This window comes from Rhinopithecus roxellana, chromosome 14, assembly GCF_007565055.1.
Source record: "Rhinopithecus roxellana isolate Shanxi Qingling chromosome 14, ASM756505v1, whole genome shotgun sequence".
In the NCBI taxonomy this organism is placed as follows: Eukaryota; Metazoa; Chordata; class Mammalia; order Primates; family Cercopithecidae; genus Rhinopithecus; species Rhinopithecus roxellana.
In genome coordinates, this window is record NC_044562.1 from 58,898,220 (window position 1) to 58,925,843 (window position 27,624).

At 50.8% G+C, this 27,624-nt stretch overlaps 1 long non-coding RNA gene across 1 annotated transcript in view; it reads right to left on the reverse strand.

The window, feature by feature from the left end:
• Positions 1 to 17,748: 17,748 nt before the first annotated feature.
• LOC104660450 overlaps positions 17,749 to 27,624 on the reverse strand; it is a 34,648-nt gene continuing 24,772 nt past the window's right edge. Inside the window, exon 3 of the long non-coding RNA XR_747710.2 lies at positions 17,749 to 18,554. This is a non-coding gene — a long non-coding RNA (uncharacterized LOC104660450). The remainder of the gene's footprint in view (positions 18,555 to 27,624) is intronic.

Genomic DNA, 27,624 nt, shown 5'->3' on the forward strand with positions numbered 1-27,624 from the left:
GAGATTTGGGTGGGGACACAGATCCAAACCGTATCACTAACCACACCCAACGCTCCCTTCTCTGCTAGTACCCCATGCTTCCCTTTTTAACTCATACTTCAGACTGCCGCCCACTGCCGGAGAAAATGCAAAGGCAGTTGCCTGGGTCCCCAGGGAGCAGGGAACACAATACCAGCTGCAGCCCTGGGCTGCACACGACGCCCTGTCTGGGCCTGTGGGTTCTCCACAGTGACTTGGTTTTCCTCCCTGCACACCCCACCTGCCCCTCACTCTCGGCTGATGTCCTGGCTACCTGCTTCTCTGCCTCTGAGTCCTCCACAGTGACTCAGTTTCCCTCTCTGTGCACCCTACCTGCCCCTCACTCTCGGCTGATACCCTGGCTCCCTGCTTCTCCAAGCAGACAGGAACCGTCCCCCAAATCCCTTCTTGCCTTCCTGCAACCCCCGACAGACTTACCTGCATCCACACTGTATCTTCTCCCGTGGTGCCCCGATGCCCTCCGTCTGGTTTATTAAGAACTCTTCTCCACTGATGATCTCTTCCTGTCTGTTGTCTTCAGTGTTCTCTGTGCAAGGGGCACAGCACCCCTAAGGCGCCCTTGAGTCCTGTTATCCGGGGACACCTCAGTCTCTCTCTCCAAAGCCCTGAGATCCGTTGTCCCGGCTCCTCCCTGTGCCATGTGACTGCTGTCCTGTTGCACTCTGCTGGGCCTGCACCTGCAGGGATCCTTGTCTTCCTGAGCCACCCCTTCCCTACCAGCGTGGTGGCTTTTCTGCCTCTGCTCTCAGCCCTCTTCTTTCCAGCCAGAGCCCCCCTTTCCCATTGCCAGCTTAGACCCCAGCTTTTCTCCTGAGATAGGGCCCTTGCTTGCCCAGGAAGGAGCTCAGTTCCAGATTCTTCTCTTTGTCCTGGAGTCCTGTGGTCTTACCTTTGGTCTGACCTCCTCTTGCCTGGGGCTGATTCTCGCATTAGGCTTAAGGTTCATGAGGGGTGAAATGGAGCAGTGTGGGATGTTTCTTGACCTTGGGGAAGTTGAGGCGGCAGAAAGGGGTGGATCCATCTGTTCCAGCTGGCTGGGAAATCTGCTGTTTGAATATGACCTGGTATATTCCAGACACAGAGGCATCAGATGGCCAGAGCTCCAGGACTACTCCACAGACACTCCTGTGCTGGCGGATGGCAGAAAGCCAGGGCTGGGCAGATCCGTGCTGCCTCCTTGGACCCAGTGTCCGCTCCTCTGGAGAAGCGCTTGGGCTTCAGTGTCAAGGGCACAGATCCACATAGCAGCCTCGCAGCTCACCAGCTCTGAGACCAGCCCCCATGCCCTTTCCTTTTGCACGGGGTGATAACAGCCTGACCCGTGACAGCTGTGTGATCTGGTGCTAAGGACTGTTTCACATAGAAGCTGTTAGGCTCCCTCCCAGTACGTTACAGTGGAATCACTTATGTTTCCTGGGTCCCTATGTGTTTTCTTCCTCCTGAGCACAGCATGCTATTGTGCATGTCTGTGCTGTCAGAGTCACCGCCTGAAGTTAACGATGGTGGTCACAAAGTGTCACAACTGTCCTTGACTTCCCTTGCCCTCAGCCGAAGCAGCTCTGGCCCCAGCGGTGCCCTGGCCTTGGCTGGGATGACCCCTGTCTTGCCTTACCTCCAATCTCTGCCTGGGAGCTCTCTGCCCCGCCCTTGCCCCCACGTGGCCTTTGTAAGGTGACACCATCAGACCTCTGCTTCCTCCTCCTCTCCTCTTTCTTGGAATTACAGCAGAATCCACCCTTCTGTCCCTGGAAGCCCTGACTGACACTGAGGCTGTTTGTTTGGATGACCTCCCAGCATCCATCTCTCTGATCTCAGCCACCCACTCCTGGTTTCCTGGGAGGTGGGTTTGATTTTCCCTCTTCTGTCATGGCCAGGATCAAATGCCCACTGGGTGCTCAGTGCTGGCGGCAGAGAGCTGAAGCCCCCGAGTTCCTACTCTCCGGGCACAAGTGATCTAGAAAACAAGGATGTGGGTCATTTCAATACAGGGACAGACTTCCAAAGGTACAGTCATGAAACTGGGCTGGAAATGCCATGAGGGGCTTCCCAGCAGAGGTGATGCCCCCGCTGAATTTAGAGAAGGGGCAACGTGTGCCAAATCGAATCACGGGGAGAAGGGGCTGGGGCCACAGGAACGGAGGTGCCAGCAAAGGCCCAAGCACCTGGAGCACAGATACGCACAGATCAGGGCAAGCTGGACAGGCACCTGCGTGGGGATGAGAGGAGGGGAGAGGACACTAACCCTAGCCTTGGGCCAGGAGCGCCAGGCAGCCCAGCTTTGGACATGGCTCCTCTCCAGAAAAAATCATCAGATACCAGATAAGGCAGGGGATGTGTGTGGGTGGCTGCATGGGTGACTTCACACAGACGGTTTGACACTGCTGCTGATCAGATCATGATCCTGCTGCTACTTTCTGGAGTGGAACTCGAGGGAGAAGTTCTTTAAACGGCCTGTTTCTGAGGTTCAAAAAGAGACTCTGACACTCTGTCACTGTCCCTAGACAGAGCCTCTCCTCCTTTCCCTTCAGGTTCCTGGAAGACGGTCCTCTCTCCTCCAAGCACATCTGTCTCTTGGACTCTGAATTCCACCCCTTTGCCCCTGCAGACCCTGGGCAACCCTGCCTGGCACAGCTGAAGGTCCACGCCCTCCCTGGGGACTCCCACCAGGCCCGGGCAGTGGCTTCATCAGTCAACATGGAAGGGGCTCCAGGGTGAATTGTCCTTGTTTGCAGATGAAGAAACAGAGCCCTGGTGTGGAAGGCCAGAGTCCAGCCGTAGAAAAAGCTGTGGCCCCCACTCCACTCCACATCTTGAGACACCTTCCTTACCCAATGCTGGGTGACCCAGGAACCCAAATATTCAAGACAGAGGCCCCATTTATGGCAGCCGATGGCCCTGGGCAGGGGTGGACTGATGTCTGCTGGATACGGACTGTAGGGTGCGCTAGTTGCCAATTCTGGAATGTCCTGGAGAGCCGTGACTGGGAGGGGACAGCATCGCCCACCCTGCTAGACAATTGTTCCCGTATGGGAAAGTCACAGCCCCTCTCGGGCTGTGGTGAGAGGTCAAGGGCCTGAGGGATTTAGGGTTCAGGTCAGTGTGCTAGTGAAGGATCAGATGAGGTCCAGGCCAGTAGCCGGGGCTGGGATCCCAGGAGGGCAGGGACAGAACGTTGGGCAGGAACTTGGAGTTTCTCTTAAGAGGGACCTGGGCTGGTTGGCATCTAGTACAGTGGTCAGGGAAAGAAAACACCCCGCTCAAGGGTTTAGAACAGGAAATGCGATATAGTATCTATCGAGTGGTGAGAAAAATACCACAAAGGGGAAGAAAAGGACCAGGACAAGCCTACAAAGCTCTCTGGTCCCGAGTCCATCAGCTCAGCCACTTCGGGCACCAGCTGGTGGTGACCAGCCACGGGGGCTCAGATGTCCCTGGGATGACAGTGAGTCCCACATGGCCTGGACCCCATGCTGGCGGCGTGGATCACAGACACCCCTGAGTGCCCTGACTCCACTTCTCACCAGGCAGATCTGGGGCTTGCTGTGAGACAGCTCTGGAGATCCAAGGCCCCCTTGGGCCTCTCCACTCTCAGGACAGGGCAGACCCTTCTCATTGTCTGGCCTCACCCACCTCTTTACCCAGCATAAAAGCTTAAGCCAGTCACTAATCGCATCATATCCACATTAGAGGGATGGCAGGGCTCCCGAACACAGGGCTTTAGTAGATTAGCTACCCTTGTGGGTCAGTGGCGCTGGTCACCGAGGGACCTTCAGAAACCAGGGAGAAGCCCTGGGAGTGCAGAGAGCCCGTGTGTGGTCCTGGCATCAGGGGGCACAGAGGCAGGCCCCGGGAAAGCTGCCTGGACTCCTGCGGAAAGTTCTGATGGTGCCGGTTCTCACGTCCCTGAAGCTGTCCCTCTTGATGTCTTCGGTTCAATGTGATACGTTGTTTAATGTGACAGATGGAGGCCTTATCACCTACAAGGGATGTTGGGTGCAGCATCTCTGCCCATCATCTGTCACATCACTGCTGGAATATGTAATCTCTCTCTACGGGGGTAGCCTGAGTTTTGCTGCTAATATTAATGCTGCACGACATGCGTGCATCTCCGTTTCATCAGGAAACGCTTCCTCAGAGGTGGTCTCAGTGGTCCTCCCAGGCTTCAGGCAAGACATGACTCATGCACTAGGTGCCTCGAGAATGCAAACATGCACGTGCCTCGGTTCCCCCATGAGAATGTAAACATGCATGCGTCCCAGTCCCCTCTCGAGAATGCAGACATGCACGCGTCCCAGTCCTCCCTCGAGATGTAAACATAAATGCATCCCAGCTCTGCCTTGAGAATGTAAACGTAAACGCATCCCAGTTCCCCCTCGAGAATGTAAAATAAACATGCACGTGTCCCAATCCTCCCTCTGTGTGCTCCCTGCGCCCTTTCTGGTTGTTATTGTGTGATCCAGATCAGGGGTTGGTAGAGGATCACTTGGGGCTGAGTCTGGCTGACTTTTTAAAATAAAGTTTTATTGGCACACAGTCCTCCCACCATTTGTATGTTATCTGTGCTGCTTTCCCACTGCCCTGGCATCAGTGAGGTGAGTTGTCCGACCGAGGCCGTGTTGCCCAGAAAGCCTAAAGTGTTTCCTGTCTGCCTCTTCACAGAAAATAAATGTCTCCCCTGATCCAGATCATGGAAAGGAAGACGTCGTTTTGATCCGGGAGTGCAGCCCCCAAGTAGCACCCCTCTGGGGGAGTCGTCAATACTCAGCTTTCTGGATGTTGCCGGGGTGGGGGTTGTGTGTCTGTTTTGTAAGGAAAGGCAGAGTTCAGACAGCACAAAACCAACCGTTAACACACGAATGTATCACAACGCAGGGTTTACCTCACACCATTCCAGAACTGTTATTTTCTGGAGGGCCACGAGGCACTCCAGATTGATGTGGATTCTAGTGTCTTCCTGATTTGATAGATGACAAAGCTGAGATTGAGAAAGGTGGTGGAGTTTGCTCATGGTAGCTTCCTGTCTAAGACTTGATTTAAAGCCAGGACTGTTGGTCACAACCAGCATCTCCCATGCCAGGAGGGAGGCCAGTGGACACGACAGTGCAGTGGACACGCTTGTGTAGCGGACACATCTGCGCACGCCATGCACCTGATCTGACCCCTGACATGGCTCCTTGAAAGCCTTCTGCCTGCCAGCCTGAGCCGCAGCCTGTGCCTGTGATTCTGCCTCCCGCGAGCCTGCGTGTGCATGGATTATGGCATTGGGTCCACGTCACGGAGCCGCACACAGACTTGCGGGCTTCCTGCACTTGTGGCTTCAGCTCCTGTGTGTGGAGATGTGTGCCTGATTGTGCTCTCATGCTGAATTTTAAATTAGTTACATTTTTTAAAATTATAACTGAAAGTGGGAAACAGACCTCTGGAATGGTATTAGCTAAACCTTGCACAGTAATAAATCTGTGTGCTAGTGGTTTGTTTTTGTGCTGTTTGGTTGTTATGGTGACAGGCTGCATTAACTAATACGTAAGTTTGTTTGGAGAATTTTAACACCGGTTTGCCAAATGTTCTGTTTCTGCTGCGATCTTAGGCCTTTACAGTTCTCATTGGTAAGGATCAGCTTGGATTTCAGGGCCCTTCATGGTCTGAAAATGGCCAGAGCCCCCTCAACAAACACTAACTGACACGTCTGAAAGAGGTGCCGTGTGTAAACAACTGTAAGAATAATGGCACTTCAGAGGCACTACAGGGGAAAAATAACCAGCAAGACTCTCTCGGCTTTTGTGGAACACGTTTTCACGCAGGAGCTGGGTTGTGACAGCCAGCAAGGAAGGCATCCATCTCTCCCCAGTGGCCAGACAAGGGCTCCCGTGGAGGGGGCATTGGTCCCAATGGGGAGCGAACCTAACTGGGCCTTCCCCAGTCACCATCAACTGCTCCAACAGGTCCAGAAAGACGGAAGAACTGCTGAGACACTGGGGCAGGGTGTCAGGTGTCCAGGCCGGGCGGGCAGCCTCTTACCTGAGAGAGGCAGAGAACAGTGAGGTCAGACGAGAAGGCCTGTGCTCCAGGTTTGGCCTAGGAGTCTCCAGATGGAGCACTGCCTCACAGTGAGGCAGCGTGGGGAAAAGGATGGGAAATGCGGGTGAGTCAGAGGCCTGTGCATTCGTGCCTGGCTGCTTAAAATGCTCTGGATCTCAGCATGCCTGCTTTAAAAATGGAGGAAGCAAGTGAACGATTAATACCGAATTCCAGGAACGGCTGTGCCAGAAAGGAAGTCAATCTGGGAAGGGGCAGCAGGGAGAGGCAACTCTTTAAAAAGTTGGCCAAGGGCCAGTCGTGGTGGCTTATACCTGCAATCCCAGCCCTTTGGGACACAGAGGTGGGCAGATCATAAGGTCAGGAATTTGAGACCAGCCTGGCCAATACGGTGAAATCCGGTCTCCACTAAAAACACAAAAATTAGCCAGTCGTGGTGGTGGGCACCTGTAATCCCAGCTACTTGGGAGGCTGAGGCAGCAGAATCTCTTGAACCCTGGAGGTGGAACTTGCAGTGAGTAGAGATCGCATCACTGCACTCCAGCCTGGCTACAGAGTGAGACTCAGTCTCAAAAAAAGGTGGCCAGGGAAAGCCTATGAGAAGGGGAGCTCAGGCCAAGCCTGAGTGGAGTGTGCAGGACCGTGGACAGGGGCGGGGAGTGTGAGAGAGTGTTTAAAGGGCACCCTCAGGGACACAGGTTCGGAGAGGCACTCGGAAAGCAGGTGCCATCAGTGCCTGGGAAGGGTGCTCTGCATGTGCTGGTGGCAGATCTGACGCCCTCCTCCTGGGAATGGCAGGGCTCCTCCAGCAGCTGAAGGTACCCGTCACCCGGGCCTCTGGGGATGATGTGTTGGCCTCAGCATGGGCCCTGGGCAGCCCGGCCTTCCCTTGAGATGTGCCTGAGCATGCAGCAGTGAAGGCAGCCTTGGGCCCTGGATGACCTGGAGACAATGTGGCAAGGCCAGGCCCACACAGTTTTAAGAATTCAGAGCCCTTCACATTCATTCAGAAAATTGTTGCCAATTGTTTGCAACGTTCACTTAACATTTATCTGCCTCCATCTCCTTGACTGGAAAATGGGGAGCTCGTGTTTGGACAGTCAGGGATGGACATGGCAGGAGAATGGGTAGCCAGGGTGTGTGGCACAGACGCGCCAAAGACGTCCAAAGCCAAGGTTGACGTCCCTCCGGTAGAAGCGTCCCCGGGGGTCCATGGATGTACGCCTTATTTTGGGAGTTCTTGGGAGTGCAAAAGGGGCTAAAACATGGCAATGCACTCAAAAGAACCATCGTAACATATATTTTGGTGTGTCATCGATTCTGGAGTTTTGAGTGATGTGTGTGTGACTGCGTCTGTGTGTTTGGGACGGAATTTACCCTGGTTTTCAGGGTCATTTCCAGAAAGGACATTCGTGGATGTCTGTCATCACTCTAGGCAAGGGCGCTGATAACAACAGGACAGAAACACGTGGCCACGCTGGAATACCTTCTCCTATGAGCACCGCCAGGAACCAAGACGCAAAAGCTAAGGGTTCGCCAGGCACTAAACTCCCGCATGTGACTGGGAAGCTGGGCCCTGAAGACCCTCCCTGGAAGCCCACTCTTTCCGCTCCACACACAAAGTAAACACATGTGCTTACCTGCTCTCCTGAAGCACAGCAGATCAGTCACAGCTCAAAGGGAGGAGTAGGACTTTTTACAGCAGCAACATTTGGAAGCTGCTGCTAGGATTAAAAAAACATAAAAAAGAGTACAAGGAAACAAAACATGGAAAATGCAAGGGCCCCTGACTGTCCTCGAACGCAGGACACTTTAGGGTTGGGGCAGCTATGGATTCCCGTGTGCGTGCCATGATGGGACAGACCTGCAGCTATCATCCGTGAAGGCATGTCATACAGGAACTTGCTATTGGTGTCCTCGTGAAAGGAGGCACAAAGGCACAACACAAAAGGCAAAGCTTTCATACTCACTCTGCTCTCCTGAGCTCCTCCTCTCTGGCCCCTTAATTTTATAGAAACGCCAGGCTCAGCGCAGACCAAAGCTATGTTGCTCATTGGTCAGCAGAGCCACATGCAGCTCTGTCTAGCTCAGTATTTCTCTCTGTGGAAAAATGAGGTGGAGGAGCACGTGGAGTGTCCCAGGTGGGGCAGGAGGACGACTGTTCCTCCTTGCGGGCAGTGCCCATGAACCCCCTCCCTAAGCCGGGCGTGTTCTAGTTGCAGGGTGGTGTAGGGATGAAAGCCAAGATTAAACCATTGGAACAGAAGAGTTTGAATGCTTGGAACCCACGGCAGCACGGGGCGGGGAGAAGGTGCCTCTGCTGTGACATGGAAATTCCTCTCTGCTTAAGGAGGATGTCCATTAATAGTTCACTTCTGACCAGATTATGGTATCACTGCCAGCAGATCTGAGAAAAGCCTCCGCGTTTCCAAATTCTAAAGCCATTTCACTTTTTCCTAACATCAGACATTCCTTGATTCCTGTTCAAAGCGGCGATGGATGCCAACTCTGCTTGGCTGAAGGCTCTGAGCAGACTCCTTTGGCCCTATTTACAACCTCACGGCCATTTCCCCTCGAGGTTCCTACCTGGACCCCCACAGAGGTAAGCCCTACTCTCTGCTCAGAGGCCCTCGGACGAGCTCTAAGGGGATCTCTTGGGCTCAGAGGGGAGCTGAGAGAAGCAGCCCCCGTCCTGGCCAAGCTGGAGCTGTGCTTTCGTTCCTTCTGAGCCCAGCTCAGCTCCTGGCACTTGGGGAGCTGAGGAAGCGCAGACCCACCTTCTACTGAGAAGCTCCTGTCTTTGTTGACAAGAGGGAGGGTCAGGAGGGGACTGGAGTCCTTCTCCTAAATGGCACTGAGCTGAGGATATCTTCCTGGGACACAGACTGAGCCTACAGTCACTCCCACCACTTGCCATCGGCCAAGTCAGTCGCCAAGGCCAGCCCGGACTCTGGGGAGGGAGCAGCGCCCAAACAGGGAGGAGAGAGGTGGTGGGCACCTTTTGAGACTCTACACAGACCCAAGACAGAAACACAGACACGAGGTTGGAACGCAAGGCCCTGGGCTCCAGGACACAGGGTGGGTCTTGGGTGGAGGAGCAGAGCTGGCTTTAAAGGAAGAAAGATGCTACCATGGATGGCTGCAGAACAGGAAGGGCCCTTAGAGAACGTCCAGGGTCCACAGGCTCCAGGATTCCTGGGAATCTGTGATGGTGCCTCGGCTGGTTCCCTGGGGTAGCAAGAGGGTTACAGGGTACTTTGTATCCTGAATTATTTACTTCTGTACTTATCTATTGTTCTAATGACAAGATAAGGTGATGCTTATTATAAAAACTCAAAGATTCCTTTTCCCTTAAAATGGAAAAATGAAAATCATCAACTTCAAACAGGAAAACTGTAAAAAGGAGCTACGTCAAGGAAGCAACATGGCCAGGAGTAAATGTCCTTAAAGCTCCTGCCATTGCACCCAGCATGCACGGGGCAGGCTGGACGGACAGGCGGACTGGCATCAGGGGAAGGGGCTCTTCAGACACATGACAAGGATTGAGTCTATTTTTCAGAAAAACGTTTTGAGCCAAATGGCTTGGCCTGTGGAGAAAGAACACTGTTTGAATCTCGTGTCTTTAAAACTCAGTAAATTCAGATCCATCAAAGAATTAAATATTAAAAACTAAAATGTGAATGTTCTAGAATCAAATGATGCTGAAAAGACTTGGAGTTACTGAAGGAGGCCTTTTTTTTTGTATGTTCCCAACTTCAGAAATCATATTGAAAAATACTGATAAGTATGACTATATAAAAATGTAAAATAGCTGGAAAAAAAAAAAAAAAAACGCCTACAGCCAGGATGAAAATCAAATTTAAAAACTGGGAAGGTGTTTTTCACACACATGATTGACAAGGTCTATTATGCAAAGGATATTTACAAATAAATTAGGAAAAAATCCCAATAGAAAGAAATGGCAAGAGGCTATGCACAGGCATACAAAAAAGACAGAAAAACACCCAAGAATTATAGAAAGTAATACAAGTATAACAATAAGAGTTTTAAACATTAGCTATTGGCTGGAGAAATATTAAAGATTAAAGAAATCTGTGCTGGTGACAGTCTTCTTGTGTGCTTAGTAGCAGCTTACATTAGAACCATCTAAAACACTGTTCAGAAACTAGCACCGTAATGCGTGATGGCTGCAGCTTCTGCCTGAGTCATTATTTGTTGTAAAGGCGATAATTGCACAAGGTTAAACGAGGGATGCACGAAGATGTTCATAGGAAATGATTTATTAAACAAAGGGAGAGAGAAAAGCACGACCTCTCTAAATGCTCATTCATGGAGATTGGCTACACAAGCTCTGATAAACATACTGGAAGATCACACACTAATTAAAAGCAATGACGTACCTGTCCGCTTGTTGATAGTGAGCTGTTTCTATAACAGATTGTTGATAGAAGAAAGCTGATTTCAGAATAAAGTGTACATGTGTACAGGGTGAACTTGCATTTCGATGGACAAGCATCCCTGTCCTCTCCCGGCAGTGCCATCGCCCTGGAACGTGCTTGGGAAAGAAGGAGGAGAGCTCGCGTGTTCTTGCCCAGTGTGTCCCCGTGAGCGCTGCACCCAGAGCTGCCTGCCCCCTGCCCCAGCTTGCTGCGCGCCCAGCACTGCTGGGAAGCACTTCGCTCTCCCAGTTCCAATTTGATAGACGGAGGAATCCCGAGCCAGGGCAGCCGCAGCCGTTTCTAGGTGGTTGAGCTTGAGTGGATTTCTACTTTCTGTTTTACGGATTGTGTCATGTTTCCCCCATGTGTAACTTCAAAAACAGAGAATAACTTTTCAAAGACAGGTGCAGGGTGGTGTGTGGAGGGCTGAACATTCCTGCACCTGACAGGGTGTTTGAAGAAGTCCAGGGCATTTATCAAAGCCCAGCGGGATTTGAGAAGGCGCCTAGCTGCTGTGAGCTGCCAGCCCTGGGGTTCTGATGATCCTTCCATTTGCGTCTTGTGCTCTGGCTTTCAAAGCCGCTCTCCTCCATGATCGCCTGGGGGAGCTTCAGCGGCGCCTGGAGGGAAATGCTTGGAAACGGGGCCTCTCTCAGCATTCCTCAGAAAGTCCAGCAGTGCCTCCGGGAGGCATGGACACTGGGCCTGGGTGCTGGCCTGGGGGCCCTGGTCTCAGGGACACCCAGCCTGGAGGCGGCGTGAGGGGAGGATGCCTTTCCGAGTCCCTTCCGGGAGCACCTTCCATCTCGCAGCAGTGGGAGCATTTCACCCTGGCTTTATTCCGTTGGCCCTCTCACCCTTTCCCTGCTGCTTAGACAAGGATCAAGGACAGGCCAGCGGGATGTTAAGGTAGCTGGACCCACCCCTGCCCCTTGCAGCGCCCCTGGGTGGGGGGGCATGTCCCTACCCAGGACTGGTGGGAGGATGAGCACCAGTCAGGGCTGAACACTGAGTCCACCTCCCTCTGGAACACAGCCTGTGGCTTGGGCTGGGCAGTGACCTCTCTGCTGCACGTGCCCCACTCCACCCCATGTGCCCCTGCTCTGTCCACGTGCCCCATGCTGTGTGACTTTGCTTTGATGTTGTTCAAGTGGCCCATGGAGAGGTTGTAGCAAAAGTTGGCCATGGAGTGCGGTCTCTCAGAAGCCCCTTGTGTCTGGCTCTCCGCATCCTCAAAGGCCTGTGTCTCCAGATTTGCCCATTTTCACCCTCCCCTCTGAGGGAGTGAGGTCTGATGATCCCTGGTAACTCTCTGTAGGTGGTTTGGACCCAACATCTCTCTGGATCCAGTAAAGAAACCAAAGATGAGAACCACCATGGCGACTTCTCAGAAGTTCCCCAGAGAACAGATGAGAGAGAAAACTTCCTAACTGCCCGCTCTGCAGGATTGGTTCCAACCCCAGCTCACTGGGTTCCTCTTCCTCGCCTGCTGCTCACTGAGTAGGTGGGACCAGTGAGGGCTCCGAGACCAGAAGCAGGTTCCCTGGGCCGGGGCTGCAGGGAGCTGGGCAGTACTGTCAGTTTCTTATTAGCAAATTTCCGCTTCCCTCATTAGGCAGAAGAGCAGGGTGGTAATAAAATAAAAGGACTGCTGAGTGCTCTCCGGGAGCTCTGTGCAGGGGGCAGTTGGCTTAAAAGGCAAAAGGCAACCACGAAGCTCATGGCAAGGTTAACACCACGCGCTACGAGGGTGGTGCTGCAGCCTGTGAGAGCCGCAAACATAACACCTGCTCTGGCTGATCCGGAAGGCTGGGGTATGTCATGATGTATTTTGCTTTTTAGTGTGTGTCATGGCACATCTCAGGACCCGAGTTCACTGTGCCAAAGGGAAAAATAAAGCTGGAAGCTTTGTCATGCGAGAAACTGCCTTCCCTCTTTTTTATTTTTTTTTTCTGAGGCGGAGTCTTGCTCTGTCACCAGGCTGAAGGGCGGTGGCTCACTGCAACCTCTGCCTCCCAGGTTCAAGCAATTCTCTGCCTCAGCCTCCTGAGCAGCTGGGATTACAGGCACCCGACACCACACCCGGCTAATTTTTTCGTATTTTTAGTAGAGACGGGGTTTCACCATCTTGGCCAGGCTGGTCTTGAACTCCTGACGTCGTGATCCACTCGCCTTGGCCTCCCAAAGTGCTGGGATTACAGGTGTGAGCCACTGCACCTGGCCTCTCTTGTTCTTAAGCAGAGAGCTCAGAGAGGAGGCCAGGGGTCTGCACAGTGGCTCTGCTACGCTTCCTGTGTCTCATGGAAAGTGCTGACTTACCAAATGCTGGACAAATGCATCACCCGTTCCTCTACCTGCTCCTCTTTACGTGTGATGCGAGGGGTCAGTCACGTGACCATACCCTCCCGCTTTCCTCTTCAAATATGGAAACTCTCGAAATCCTCTTTGGAAAAAGCACAGATCACAGACTCTTCCTGTGGTTTTGTGTTCCTTTTTTCATGGTCACGTCCTTAACCTGGGCAAAATAAACCTCTGAGTGGATTGAGACCTGCCTCAGATACTTACTGGTTTACACAGTCAGTGACAACATATGAGCAGTTGAAGCTACTGATTTATTCTGAAAGGGGATTCTCCGTGTGGTGTAAGAGTGAGGTCCAGGAGATCCCCGGAGACCTGTTCTCCCTCGCTGAGCACCCCGTAGGAGCTGGAGGCCCGAGCTTCCCAGTGCCCCCTCGGCCTCAGGCACACTGGGCTGGGGGATCTCCAGAGGACTGGGTCCCACAGACCAGACAGGTGGTGCCCACTACTCGTCGCTGGTTCAGGAAGCGCAGGCTCTGAGGAGCTTTGGGCAAATGACTGGGGGCCTCCGCTTCCATCCAGTCCTGCCATGACCTGCCTACAAGGCTGGATGAGACCTGGTTCTTTCACTTTAAAACCTGGATGGAGCTGAAAGGAGCATGGTATCTTGGAGACTCTGAAAACTCAGCCCTTTGTTTTACAGGGAGGGAGACAGGATCAGACTGTGGAGGAGGTGTGCCTGGCACTGGGGACTCTGGCGGTCACAGGTCTGGCGCCTGGCCCAGGGCCTTTTGCTGCAGGCTGCTGCCCTGGGAGGGCCCTCAGCTCCCTCTGAGACAGTGAGGATGCCTAGGGGCCGTAGCCCCTCACTCAGAGACCCGGAAAGCTCCCAGGGGGCCTGAAAAGTGTCTCCAAATGCTGGGCTGCAAAGAGGCCTGGTCACACACATGGCCTGCTGTCAGAAGTGACCATTTGCCGGTGGGTGGTGTCCACCATAGTCTGACCGTCTCCAGAGACCCCGCCCTCCCCGTCCTCTGCCCATCAGCACAGTTGTGTCCAACGAGCCTGAGGCTGAGGCCGCTGTGGCTTGCCGGCCACATGTGCTTGGACAGTGATTCTCACCACTGCACCTCGGTGTCCCCGGCAGAGGTCTCTGGCCTCCCTGGAGTGAGTGGATGAGCTACAGGGACATTGGAACTGCTGGCACGGAGCTGGGCCTCAGGGGCCTCTGTGGGTCAGTGGAAGCTGCACCAGGCACGTCCCTAGGAGCCTCCCTAGGCAGCATCTCAGAGGGCAGCACCTGCGTGGTGCATACTGAGGGCAGCAGGCCCCAGTTAGGACCATCACACGCAGTGGCAGTGAGGAAGGGTCACGATCGCTGAGACACACCTGTCCACACCTCAGCTATCCCCAGCACCTGAGGGACTTCACACACCTGGGATCTTTTCAAATCCCACCCCAGAGCCACGCGATTGCCCTGTGCAGCTTCCACACAGGTGCGTGGCCTCCTCAGCCAGCGCTAACTAGCAGTGAATTTGTCCCTCTCTTGGGAAGCATGACTCCAGCTTAATTTTTTTCTATCTTTAGCATCTTCAACTTCTTTTTCCTTTAGATGGCGAGGCCATCCTTGTCCCCGCTCCCTGCTGCACGCAGCGAGCCCTGCATTCCCCTTGTGCTTTCAGAAGTGCCGGCTGCCGTCTCCCGCACAGCGGCGGCAGCTCCCTGCGGATTGTGGCGAAGGCTTTATTCCAGGGGTAATAAGAAAATGGAGACTCCAAAACAAGGCACTGGCTCGTCAAGCCCTCGAGACAACCACATTGGTTCCTCCTGAACCTTGTTAAGAATTTGCAGTGACACGTTTTGGCTGCTGCTTGAGCACTGAAGGGGCCTCCCTGGTGGCCGCTGGCAACAGAGGTGGTGAACCGAGGAAAGGTGTGCTGTGATGCTAAAGGCGCCAAGATATGGATGCTATGGCGCCGGGATAATGACGCTACGTCGGAATTTAAAACCCCGTCAAATTCAGTTATTGAGTACTCAAGCGAGAACAGCAAATGTGAGGCTCCCTCACATAGGGAGGCTAGTGAGAGCTACACTCCTGTATGTGGGGCCTCCTGGGAGTCAGACTCAGAAGTGAGCACAAGTCAGAGATCGGGCAGGGCTTCATGGAGGAGATGTCCTCGGAGGGGCCTGTGAGGGTAAGAAGGAGCTCACCAGGCAGCCGCAATGGGGGCAGAGGAACATTGCGGGTAAAGAAGGGAGGATGAGAGAAGATACAGCCGGTTCCTCACACATGGTGTCCCCGGAGCCTCAGCAAGTGTGACGATGACACAGGCATGTAGGGGACAGCAGGGATGGAGCAGCAAGGGTGTGGGGTTCCTATCCAGCGATCTTCTATTCGGTCAGCAGGACCTGGAGCACAACTTTAAATCTATGGAATCCATTATTTGTTTGTAACACTAAGAGCGTTTCAGGCGGGGGAGGATGGAAGGGTAGGGGCTCGGGGTGATGGTTAAAGAGACTTTATCTTTATTATATATATATATATATATATATATATATATATATATATATATATATATATATTTTTTTTTTTTTTTTTTTTTTTTTTTTTTTTTTTTTTTTTGAGACAGAGTTTTGCTCTGTTGCCCTGACTGGAGTGCAGTGGCACGAGTTCAGCTCACTACAAACTCCGCCTTCCGGGTTCAAGCAATTCTCATGCCTCAGCCCCCCGAGTAGCTGGGATTATAGGCACCCACCACCACACCCAGCTAATATTTTTGTTTGTATTTTTAGTAGAGACGGGGTTTCACCATGTTGGCCAGGCTGGATTCAAACACCTGACCTCAGGTGATCACCCACCTCGGCCTCCCAAAGTGCTGGGATTACAGGCGTCGCCACCGCGACCGACCAGAGAAGTTACCTTTACCATTCACGTGTTTAAAGCAAAGATGGGAACCTGAGCTGGCAACAGGCTCATAGCAGCTCTTCCGCATAGCTGCTCACTATTTACGATACTCAGTATTTTTAACCTTCTTGAGATGAGAGTGTGTAACATGTGTACACATCATTTCACGGTTTCCCGGGCCTTGGCGTGACCTTTGTTGATAACAGACTCAGGGCTTGCTTCAGCTCCGAGGCTTCTCCCGCCTGCCTGGCTGTGGCTGGGATTTGTTCCTTCCCTCTGACGCTGTCTTCGCAGGGACCATTCCTGTGCTCCAGGCCCAATCTTTCTTGCCCCTCGTGTTCTCCATCGTGGGGCGTTTTCATTTTGCTCTTTGTCCTTCCCCTCTACATCCCACGACGGTGCCTGGGGTTTGCCTTCTCTGTCCCCAGCAGGTTTCTGCAGCAGCGCGAGGTCTTGAAGCCGAGTTCACAGCTTCACTCAGGTGGAACTTCCTCCCCCTGCTGTCCCCAGCGCCTGGCCCAGCCTGCGTGTTCCTTCCTGCTACTCCTCAGCCAATTCCATTTTCATCCTAGTCTGTCACTTAGTTATCTCGCTCTCCATGTCTTTTCACAGAGTTTCCTGAGTCTTGTTGAGAACACAGAACAGATGCTTTCTAAAAATTGCCATTTATCCCACGGTGAACAGTGACTCTATACCATTCACATTCATGAATATATAGAGACACAGACGTGTGCACACGAATGGATACCACGAGCTCCCTCTCTGCAGCTCCAGAGCTCTGTGCAGGTTGTAGAATGAGTTGTCCTGGAAGAGAAACCATTTTCCCAGGCAGAGCAGGTGGGCTCCCCAGCTCCTCGCACCATCCACCTGGCTGAATGAGGGCCTTCCCTGCAGCTCACCTGCGGAGTCCAAAGTCTGGGGTCTGGCCGCCCACTAAAAGGACCAACCCAACCCCAGGCAGAATTTCAGCCCCTACCCCTCAGTCATCTCACAAGTAAGAACGGAACTTACCTCCAGATAACTTGAAAGTTTATCATTATTCTCTTGCCAGAAAGGGCGAGTCACCAAGTACTAGAGGCCTGGGTTGCTGGGCCCAAGGGCTCTTCCAGGGCAGCCCCTCCCTTCTGCCAGCTGTGCCTTCCCAGATGAGGTCTCCCCCTGGCCACCTTCACATGCTACCCAGTCCCAAGGTGGGACAGAGGATGGTTCCAGGGTGGTGTAGACATGAACATGTTTCCATGGCCCAGAAAGTGGCAGACGCACAGCAGAGTGGGGCTGCATCCAGGGGGTCTCACTCCCAAGAATCCAACCCAAAGGCTGAGAGGTGCCAGTGGGGACCTGGATGCATTCCAGTTCACTGACCACACCGTGGGTGATAGAAATCCCTGTGGCAGAGCACTGACCCACAGTCCTGGCTCCCAAGGCCCCTCCTCGAGTATTTCACTGGCGAGGTGGTGATGGGTAGTGGGCAGAGCGAGGGTCCAGCAAAATACAAGCATCTCCCTTCATGCTTCTTCTCACCAGGTCATTTTCACAGGGCAGGAGGGAGTGGAATAAATGATTTAGGGTATTTTAGTGCCCATTTTACAGCACCACTAATGCCCCATTGACATACGAACTGGTTGCAGAACCAGTAGCCCAGCCACGAGGAGACTGGCATCAGGGAGGGAGTGTGGTTTTGCTCATTCTCCTCTTCTATGAGTCTGGCTAGAGTTGGGTTCAGGTGGCAGTTGACTGGGCGTGAAATTGTGTCTGGAATTGGTTCCTTCCAGTGGGTTCTTGGTCTCACTGACTTCAAGAATGAAGCCACAGACCTTTGCGGGGAGTGTTACAGCTCTTAAAGGTGGTGCGGACCCAAAGACAGAACAGCAGCAAGATTTATTGTCAAGAGGAAAGAACAGACCTTCCACAACGTGCAATAGCACCTCACAGTGCTACCGGTGCTGGCTGGGGTGGCCAGCTTTTATTCCCTAATTTGTCCCCACCCACGTCCTGCTCATTGGTCCATTTTACAGAGCACTAATTGGTCCATTTTACAGAGTGCTGATTGGTCCATTTTACAGAATGCTGGTGGGTGCATTTACAATCCTTTAGCTAGACAGAAAAGTTCTCCAATTCCCCCCGACCCAGAAGCCCAGCTGGTTTCACCTCTCAAGATGTCATCACCAGGATAGAGAAAAATACAGAAGCAATTGAACAATTTACTCCTCAGATGTATTCAGCTGAAGAGTTTGTCCCTGGATATTTGTACTAAAACATAGTAAAACCAAAAGCCAACACATGATATTAGTTAACAAATGGTTCAATTAAAGAATTCGTTGGAGAATCTGACTTGCAATGGAAGAACTGTTCAATGGATCCGTTTTCTAAATACTTGCTTGGGCTTGGCTCTTCTGAGCTTAGCTCACTTTGGGGACGGAGGCAGGAGAAGGATGTGACCTTCATGTTCTAGATTAAGAGGCTGGTGCTCAGGGAGGTAGGCGCTTTCTGGTCTTCTGGTTAGTGAGTACCTGAGCTGAGGCTGAACCCACAACGTCCTGCCTCTAGTGAGTGGGGGAAGGAGGCTGGGATTCGGATTGATGTATAGGAGCAGCGTTCCAGTATGGATTCTAATTCTAGACATAGAGTATATGTTTTGCTTCCTACTCCTCTCAAAGATGAGGGCTTCTCTGCCAACTTCAGTGCTTGGCTTAGTATCCCTAATGGCTGGGATGCTATCGTGATCATTTGGAGACTCCATGAAATCCTCCCTCTTCGGCAAAACATGTGAATCATCACTGTGTCTTCCTGGACTTCTGAGGTGTTGGGGAACCTGTGAAGAAGGGGGGCTTATTTTCCTAATGAGAAAAAAGATGAATGAAATGAGGACTTCGATGATCTGAGACAGCACCAGCAAACGCATGGCTCACCATGTAGAGTTGGTACAGAAGTTAACTGTTTACTCAGGAAACTTCAGGAAAGAAAAAAGAGAAAATGAGGCCAAGCAGTAGTCAATTCAAAGACAGAAGTCTTCAACATGCTTATTTATTCTTGGTATATTTTCAACTTCTTATTATGTAGAATTTTAAACATATAAAGAACATGTAGAATGCTACAGTATATTTTCATGTACATAACACCCAGCTTCAAGTACTGTTCTAAATCAATATACATATTTTTAAATCTAAATTCTCTCAGCCTGGCCAACATGGTGAAACCCTGTCTCTATTAAAAGTACAAAAACTAGCCGGGTGAGGTGGTGGGTGTCTGTAATCCCAGCTACTCAGGAGGCTGAGGCAGAAGAATCATTTGAACCCGAGAGGCGGAGGGTGCACTGAGCCAATATTGTGCCATTGCACTCCAGCCTGGGTGACAGATAGAGACTCTCTCTCAAAAAATAAATACATACATACATAAATTCCCTCATACTTCCCCTTTCCCCATATTTTTAAAGAAATAAACCGAGGACATTATAAAATACGTTTTGTACATGTTTTTGCATGTATTTCTAAAAGGTAAAGGCTCGTGTTTTTAGGCAAGATAATGGTTATGTCTTTACTGTTTTAGAAGCCTTCAATATTATCAAATATCATTAGTGTTCACGTTTTCAATGTCCTCATAAATGTCAATTTGCCCTTCTTACATTTTGTTTGTTTGAGTCAGAATCCAAATAAGGTTGACACAGTGTGATTGGTGGATGTTTTAAAAGTCTCTTTCAATCTGTAGATTTCCCTCTTCTATAATTATTCTTTGAAATATATCTGCAAAAGGAGCATTCCTGCATATTTCGTTTTGTGTAGTCATTGCTAGATTTCAAGATGAGAAGGAGAGCAAAGAAAGAAGGCCTGGGTCCAGTGGACTCTCGGGGTTCTGGATAAATCGGTTTCCTATGGCTCTTTTCCAAGTAGGGAGTGCAAAGGAGGATTTGGGACGTGTGCACTCTGCTCTGTCTTTGTTCTTGGTTAAAGCTCACATTTCAGCTCTCTGTGGCTGACTGTAGAATGGGTTGAAATAAATGCAAGTCTCAACCTTTCAGAACCGGCACAAAAGGACAAATTCTGCATGAAATCATTTGAAGAAGGTATTCCAAGTATTTGAAGAAATACTTCCAAGTATTTAAAGAAAGTAGAATGGGGTTTTCCAGGGGCTGGGGGAAGAGGGATGGGGAGGGAGTATTTAATGGGGGCAGAGTTTCAGTTTGGGAAGATGGAAAGTTTCTGGAGATGATGGTGGTGATGGTTGCACACATTCGGAATGTATTTAATACCATGGAATTGTACACTTAAAATGATTATTGTGGAAAATTGTACATTATGTGTCTCTTACCATAATAGAAATTGAGATAAAAAAGAAACTGGGGTTGGAGTTGGGAAAGATACATTATTTACAAAGAAATAAACCTGACAGCTACTTCCTCAACAGAAAAAAATAGAAGTCAGGAGACAATTGAATAATGTCTTTCAAGTGCTAAAAGAAAATAATTGCCAACTCAGAATTCTATGCCCTGTGAAAATATCTTTTAAACCTAAAGGTAAAGTAGATGTTTTCAAATAAAGTCTGAGAAAATTTGCAACTAAAATACAGAACTAAAGGTAATGTACAGGGGATTAGTTATTTATTTATAATTAATTAATTTTTTTGAGACTGAGTCTCACTCTGTCGCCCAGGCTAGAGTGCAGTGGCATGATCTTGGCTCATTGCAACCTCTGCCTCCCAGGGTCAAGCTATTCTCCTGTCTCAGCCTCTCGAGTAGCTGGGATTACAGGTGTGCACCACCAAGCCCGGCTAATTTTTGTATTTTTAGTAGAGACGGGGTTTCGCCATGTTGGCGAGGCGGATCTCGAACTCCTGACTTCAAATGATCCACCCACCTCAGCCTCCCAATGTGCAGGGGATTACAGACGTGAACCACAGTGCCCAGCCAGTACAAGGGGACTCTTTCTGTAGAAGGAAAATGATCCCAGGTGGAATCTTTGAAATGAAAGAATAATGAGAAGAAAGGTAATTCTACTTGGGCCAATCTAAATGAATATTTAGTGTTTAGAACAACAAAAATCATGTCCTGTGAGATTCAAAATAAATGTAGAATTGAAATACACAGCAACAGTAGTATAGAAGTAAATGGAGTCTAAATATTCTTAGGGCCTTGCAGTATATTAAAATTATTTTGGAGTTTTATTTTTATTATATAAACTCATAAAATTTTACTGTATGTTATATAAAATGTACATAATAAAATTAGATCTTATAAATTTGTATGTAAATGTATACTATATGAATATAAATATTTTATTTTATTTTATAAAATTTATTTTAGAATTTTATAAGTGAGGATACATTTTGAAAATCTCTAAGCCTAAGATAAGCTCTAAAAGAAGAATAAAGAAATGTACGATTAGGGAGTTTATAGGAAGGAAAAAATTCGCAAAAGAAAATTAATACTGTATAAGCCAAAGGAGAGAAAAAGATACAAACAACATTGAGGAAAAATGGAAAAACAATAAAACAGTAGTTTGAAAGGACAGAGAGTGTCCTTGCCATCCACATAACCCATGGCTCATCCCAGAGTATATAAGGACTCCTGGATACCAATGAGGACATGTCAGAAAGCCGAATGGGAGACAAGCAAGACACCTAACAGGCTGTGGATGAAAGAGGCCACACAGCTGGCCAGTGGACATCGAGGTGCTCAGCCTGGCCAGTTGTCAGGGAACACACATGAAGCCCACAGCATGGTGGAAAGGCTCAAAGACAGCAGCCTGTGCTGACCAGGGCCGGCCAGGTGTGGAGCAGCGGATCCTTCCCTGCTGGGGGAGCCTATGGCAGCACGGCTATGTTGGAGGCCAGTCAGGGCATTGCTATAGCCTAGCATGTGTGCTCCCCATCTCAGGAATGACACCCAGCCAGAAGCCATGCACACATACTCAAACCTGGGCACAAGGACGAGACGTCTCTGAAGAGCAGGACGAATGCATTGTGGCGTCCAATTCAATCCCAATCAGCAACAGCAATGAGCGCATTCACAGCATGCGCATACTCCCAGGCATGACTCTTACAGGTGCAATGGTGAGCAAAAGATGTCAGGCCAGGAGAATATATGCCACATCTTTCCATTCATGCAAACTTCCAATCTTCACATTCATACAAACTTCATGCGCACTTCCAATCTTCACATTCATCCAGACTTCAAATCTTCACATTCACAAACTTCATGCAAACTTCATGCAAATGTTAAATCTTCAAATTCATACAAACTTCAAATCTTCATACAAACTTCATACAAACTTCAAATCTTCAAGTTCATACAAACCTCAAATCTTCAAATTCATACAAACCTCAAATCTTCAAATTCATACAAACTTAGAACCTTCAAATTCATACGAACTTCAAATCAGCGGGACGCGTACTGTGGGGAGAAGGGGCCAGGTGGAGGCTGGGGAGGGCTCCAGCCCTGGGAGGCCCGGGAATGCCCGTGATGCCCTCCCTGTTTGTCTGTAGGCGGTGAGACAGGTGCTGTGAAAATCCAGCATGCTGTACACTGGTGATTTGGCACTTTTCTGTAGGGAAGTTAAACTTCAATAAAAGAGTTTATTTAGAAAAATAAAAGAGGCCAGGTCCATTTGGGGGGTTATGGTTATGTAAGTGCAGATATTCCAGGAAACTCCTTATTAAAGGCATGGTCTAGAGAACAGACGATGTCATTCTGTCCCAGCACTGTGCGCGTATAAGGCAGCAATGCCAGGATAAAGCAGAGCCCAGCCTGGGGCAGGCAGGAGAGGGATGGGAGGATGCATATGTTGGCGGTGACCCTGCAGGGCCTGGGTGGGCCGAGGAGCAGCTGCAGACTCCCACTGCTCTCACGAAGGCATGCGCTGCGTGCTGGGGTGGGGGCAAACATGAACAGCGCTGGCCCCTCCCTGTCCCTGAGGGCCCCCGCCAGTCCCCCCGGGATGCTGGCAGTGCAGGGGCTTGACCTGCTGGGATGTACTCTGGCCATGTTAGGACCCCTGGCACGGGGCCTCGTTTCCTTATTTGTTTGCTTGGACTCACGAGTTAAGCTAACTTGATTTTTTTTTTTTTTTTTTAATTCACTAAACCTGTAGTCCATATGAGCCCACAAGGGTCAGCCTGGGCACTGGGAGCCAGCCCAGGCCAGACATGGACGACGTGGATGATGTGGACGACGTGGACGAGGGCATCTGCAGGCAGCGAGGCCCCGCTCCTGTGGGAAAGCAGGAGACCCTGAGTGGAGCCAAGCACAAGGTCCCTGCTCTCAGACTCTCCTTTCAGACAAGGCACCTCCACCAGGCAGGAGCACCGGGGACAGAGAGGGGTCCAGATGCTGCCCCTGTGCTTGCTTCCTGGGAAGACAGAAGGGGCTGGGAAGGAAGCATCCCTAGCACCCAAGGACCGACTCCCGAGCTGTGTGCTGTGTGGGGCTTTCTTGGGTGAGGGACTGTTGCAAGGACAATTCTTTTTCTTCCACGCAGCAGCCCTGAGCCCTCTTGCGAGGGAGAGGAAGCAGGACCGAACCTGCTGCTGCGGGGGATGGGAAGGCGAGCTGCCCAGGCTCCGACTCCAGGAGCACGTGGGCACACTGAGAGGTCTGGGTGTGCAGTCGCTGGCCATGTCCCAGGGGCTCCAGTGACCCCATTAGCACCCAATGACCTTGTTCCTCCTCCTCCTCTGTTTCGGGTGGTTGGACTCCTGGCTTCCTGGAGCCCTTAGCACTACCTGCTTTAATTCCACGGCAGCCCCATCACTCACCCGTGCTCCCCACCTCGCCTGCCTGGGCTCCCTCTGCGTCCACACCCATCCTTGTCAACAGCAGGGCAACCACCCATGCTGGGGGAACAGGCAAGTCCTGCGTCACTGGATTTTCCACAGTGCTTCAAAAACTGCCTGGAATTGGGAGTGTGGGTCTCGCTGGGTTTATGAACTCCGAATTGCATTTCTGAGAAGCACCTTAGACCGATAATAGCGCTCCACCATGGAAACACTCCCGAGCTTGCCGGCTGTGGCAGTTTTAATGCTGCAGTTTATAAAACTGTTTTTAATTAGGCAATGCTCCCTTCCTGTGCGGTATTATGCTTGGGTCCTAATCCTTCGAATTAAGTGGCTAATCGTGGAAAATGCCTCTTGTTGCTCTCTGTAATACTTTAGTTCTGCTCTTTACAGGCCTTTCTATTTTTTATTTAAGAGAGAAAGAGGTATTATATAATACTGATGTAATAGAATGCAGTTAGAGTTCCAGTATGCAATAGAATAACTGAGGTATGCTTCTTGAAAAGACTGCTTCTCAGTTAAAACCTTCCCATTTTAGAAAAACAAGGAGGCTCAAATGATGCTATGTTGATATCTGTAGATTGCTCAGTATGGTCCAGGACCGTGGGAGTGCATGAGCGAGAACGGGGGGCTCTGGTGCCACTTCCTTGTTTTACAGGTGAGGAAACTGAGGCACAGAGACATTCCCTGCTCAAGGTTCATAGCTGTTCAGTCCAGGTCCTCATAGCTGTTCAGTCCAGGTCCTCATAGCTGTCAGTCCAGGTCCTCATAGCTGTCAGTCAAGATCCTCATAGCTGTCAGTCCAGGTCCTCATAGCTGTCAGTCCAGGTCCTCATAGCTGTCAGTCAAGATCCCCATAGCTGCTCAGTCCAGGTCCTCATAGCTGCTCAATCCAGGTCCTCACAGCTGCTCCATCCAGATCCTCAGAGCTGTCAGTCCAGGTCCTCATAGCTGCCCAGTCCAGATCCTCAGAGCTGCTCAGTCCAGATCCTCAGAGCTGCTCAGGCCAGGTCCTCAGAGCTGCGAAGTCCAGATCCTCAGAGCTGTCAGTCCAGGTCCTCATAGCTGCTCAGTCCAGATCCTCAGAGCTGCTCAGTCCAGATCCTCAGAGCTGCTCAGTCCAGATCCTCAGAGCTGCTCAGGCCAGGTCCTCAGAGCTGCGAAGTCCAGGTCCTCAGAACTGTCAGTCAAGGTCCTCATAGCTGTCAGTTAAGATCCTCATAGCTGCTCAGGCCAGATCCTCATAGCTGCTCAGTCCAGGTCCTCATAGCTGCTCAGTCCAGGTCCTCAGAGCTGTCAGTCCAGATCCTCAGAGTTGCTCAGTCCAGGTCCTCATAGCTGCTCAGACCAGGTCCTCATAGCTGCTCAGTCCAGGTCCTCAGAGCTGCTCAGTCCAGATCCTCAGAGCTGCTCAGTCCAGGTCCTCAGAGCTGTCAGTCCAGGGCCTCTGCCTCCAGTGTGCAGAACGCTGCACGTGGGAGGAGGAAGCTTCCATCTGTGGCTCTCAGCTCCCTCTTCATCCATGAAGGGAGCAGTCGGCGAGTGTGAGTGGGTGTCCAGGCTGCCTCCTGGGGCTTCATGCTTTTTAAAAAATATCCACACTGTATCCTCCCCTACTATGCATGAGGAAACAGAAGGATACTAGGTGAGATTATATGGTAGAGAATTCTTACTGAAGAGAAACCACAGAACTAACCATGAACACTCGCTGGCCACAGTCTGTTCGAATTCTGCCTCATAGCGCACACACTCTCCAGACCAGCCTGGGATGACCCGAAACACTGTCCTTCTCCCCTGGGGAGTGGGCTTTCAACAGAACCTACGAGCTGCCTGAGCCGTGCGTCAGTCATCTCTGTGACAATGTGTGCCGAGTGCTGGTCGTGGGTAACAGCTCCGGAGTCCCCGTCTGTGGGTGGCTGGTGGAGCTTCAGCAGGAGTCAGCGGGTCCTGGAGGGCTCTGTGCCCGGGAGGAAGAGTGCCCGCTGCTCCCCCGTCCCCTTCACATCTAGCAGTCCCTGAGCCCCTGACTGCCCTGGTCCAACTTCCATGAACTTCAGGTTTTACTAGTCTCCCTTTAGGATGTAAAGAGATGTTTATAAAATAAGTTGCTGGCAGGGTGCTGGGTGCCAAGGAGTAGCAAAGATGGCGGGGCATAATCCCACCCTCAGGTCTTGCCATCAGCCTGGAGGGCACTGGTCTGCTCTTCGGAGCCTGTGTTTGAGAGACACGTTGTTAGATGCTTGCTGTGCATTCTCTTTCTCCCCTTCTCTGGGATGTTCTTTTCTTTTATCATCGTTCTCTCCTGCATCCAGCTCACTTGAGGCCTGGCCAGACCCACTGATTCCTTGGTTCTGCCTCTCAAAGTGAGGAAGTGGGCGTGGACACTGCTGAGTGAGCCTGTCCCCCACCTCCTGGACTTCCTAGGACACTGCCCCCGGGGAGGGACTTCAGAGTCACCCTGTTCCACTCCTTCACTTTCCAGGCCAGGAAACGGAGGCTCGCAGCTTCCCGCTGCTCACAGGTAAAGTGAATTTCAGGCTGGGCCTGGTGGCTCTGCCTCCAGACTCTGGGGCAGGGTGAGAAAGCGCTGCTCTGACAATCAGAGCCTGGTGAGGGGCCCAGCCTCCCAATCCCAGACCTGCCATTCACACTGTGCTCCAGGGCCAGGGGCCTGCAGGTGCGATTTTACATACTCCACTGTCCTTAATGTCCACAACTGTTGAAATTCCAAAAATAAAACAAAGACTTTCTCTTTTAGAAAAAAATCGACTTGTCCAAGACTTGGAAGCCCTAGAGAAATGTGGCCTGGTGCCAAGGGACAAAGACCACACAGAGGCCGGCTGTGGCACACCTAGGAGGTTATCATGCTCTCCTGAGGCTGTCCTCATGCTGGACATCAAGTATTCCCTCCAGTGTCCGTGTCCCTCGGCACTGAGGAAACACAGACCTAGCCTCAAGTGGTTTCAGCAGGAGCCCTGTGGGGTTAAATTCCCAACACGACTAATGAGGCAGGAGTAAGATTAGGAGGCCATACTGACGGGTCCCCCTGTGGGAAGCCTCGCAGACTCTTCCTTGCACCTTCGTGCATCAGCACCTGACTCTTTTGCAAGGTAAGCGCTCCTGCAGGCTACCAGCCGCCCGCCAGATGGTTACCTTTTCCTGATCCCTGGCTCAGGAAAGAGAACAAAAGCCCCTTTTCCCTGATATAGCTTCCTCAATCCCCAGCCAATCACCACCAAAAGCCCAAGAATCTATTAGCTACAAGTTCTTGCCTTGTAGAGGGGGCCAGGGACTTCTTCAAGGTCCCTCATGTGCTAGGTTCAAGGTTTAGCTTAGAGTGACCTTTTCTTCATTTTAGTAGTAAAAACACATCCACAGGTGGAGATATCATATGCTAATGGTACATGGGATATGTGTTAGATGACGTAGATGCTGGGCACATGTGCCAACCGCAGGTCCACCTTTGCATACCTGACCACACCAGTGTTTTATGAATATTCATACGCGGCTCCGACAAGGGAAATTCCTCTTAAGGCACTGGCTGCTGTCTCTCCCTTTGAGCGGTCCACCCTGCCTCCCGGAGTGTACCTTTGCTTTGCAAGAAACTTCTTTGCCTACTCTTACTTTGAACTCGCTCTCAAATTCTTTTGTGTGACGACCTCAAGAACCTGAACCAATCTACCAACAACACAAATCTATACAACACTTTTACGACACGAAAATTCAAGCACAGCAACTAAATTAAAGTAGCTCGATGGCCTGATCCTTGGCTTTGTGGTTATGTTAATGCTTAGATCTTAACTGATTTCCTTAGGCTATTTTTAACAACAGTGGCTCTGTTGATGTAGAATAAATACAAGCTAGCATAGCCAATGACTACTTATGAGAGCAGTAAGTAATACCAAGGTGTTTTTCCTCTTCCCCAGTGCTCGAGATGTGTATTAGAAGGCGAAAGAGGAGGGAGAAAGGATGTGTATTAGAAGGCGAAAGAGGAGGGAGAAAGGATGTGTATTAGAAGGCGAAAGAGGAGGGAGAAAGGATAAGCATCTTTATGCTCAGAGGACCCATCCATCACTTTAATTCAAGTCAGAATTTTAAAATATCGCACCAAGTTCTCGTTTGTTGGATCCAGAGATCCGAGTT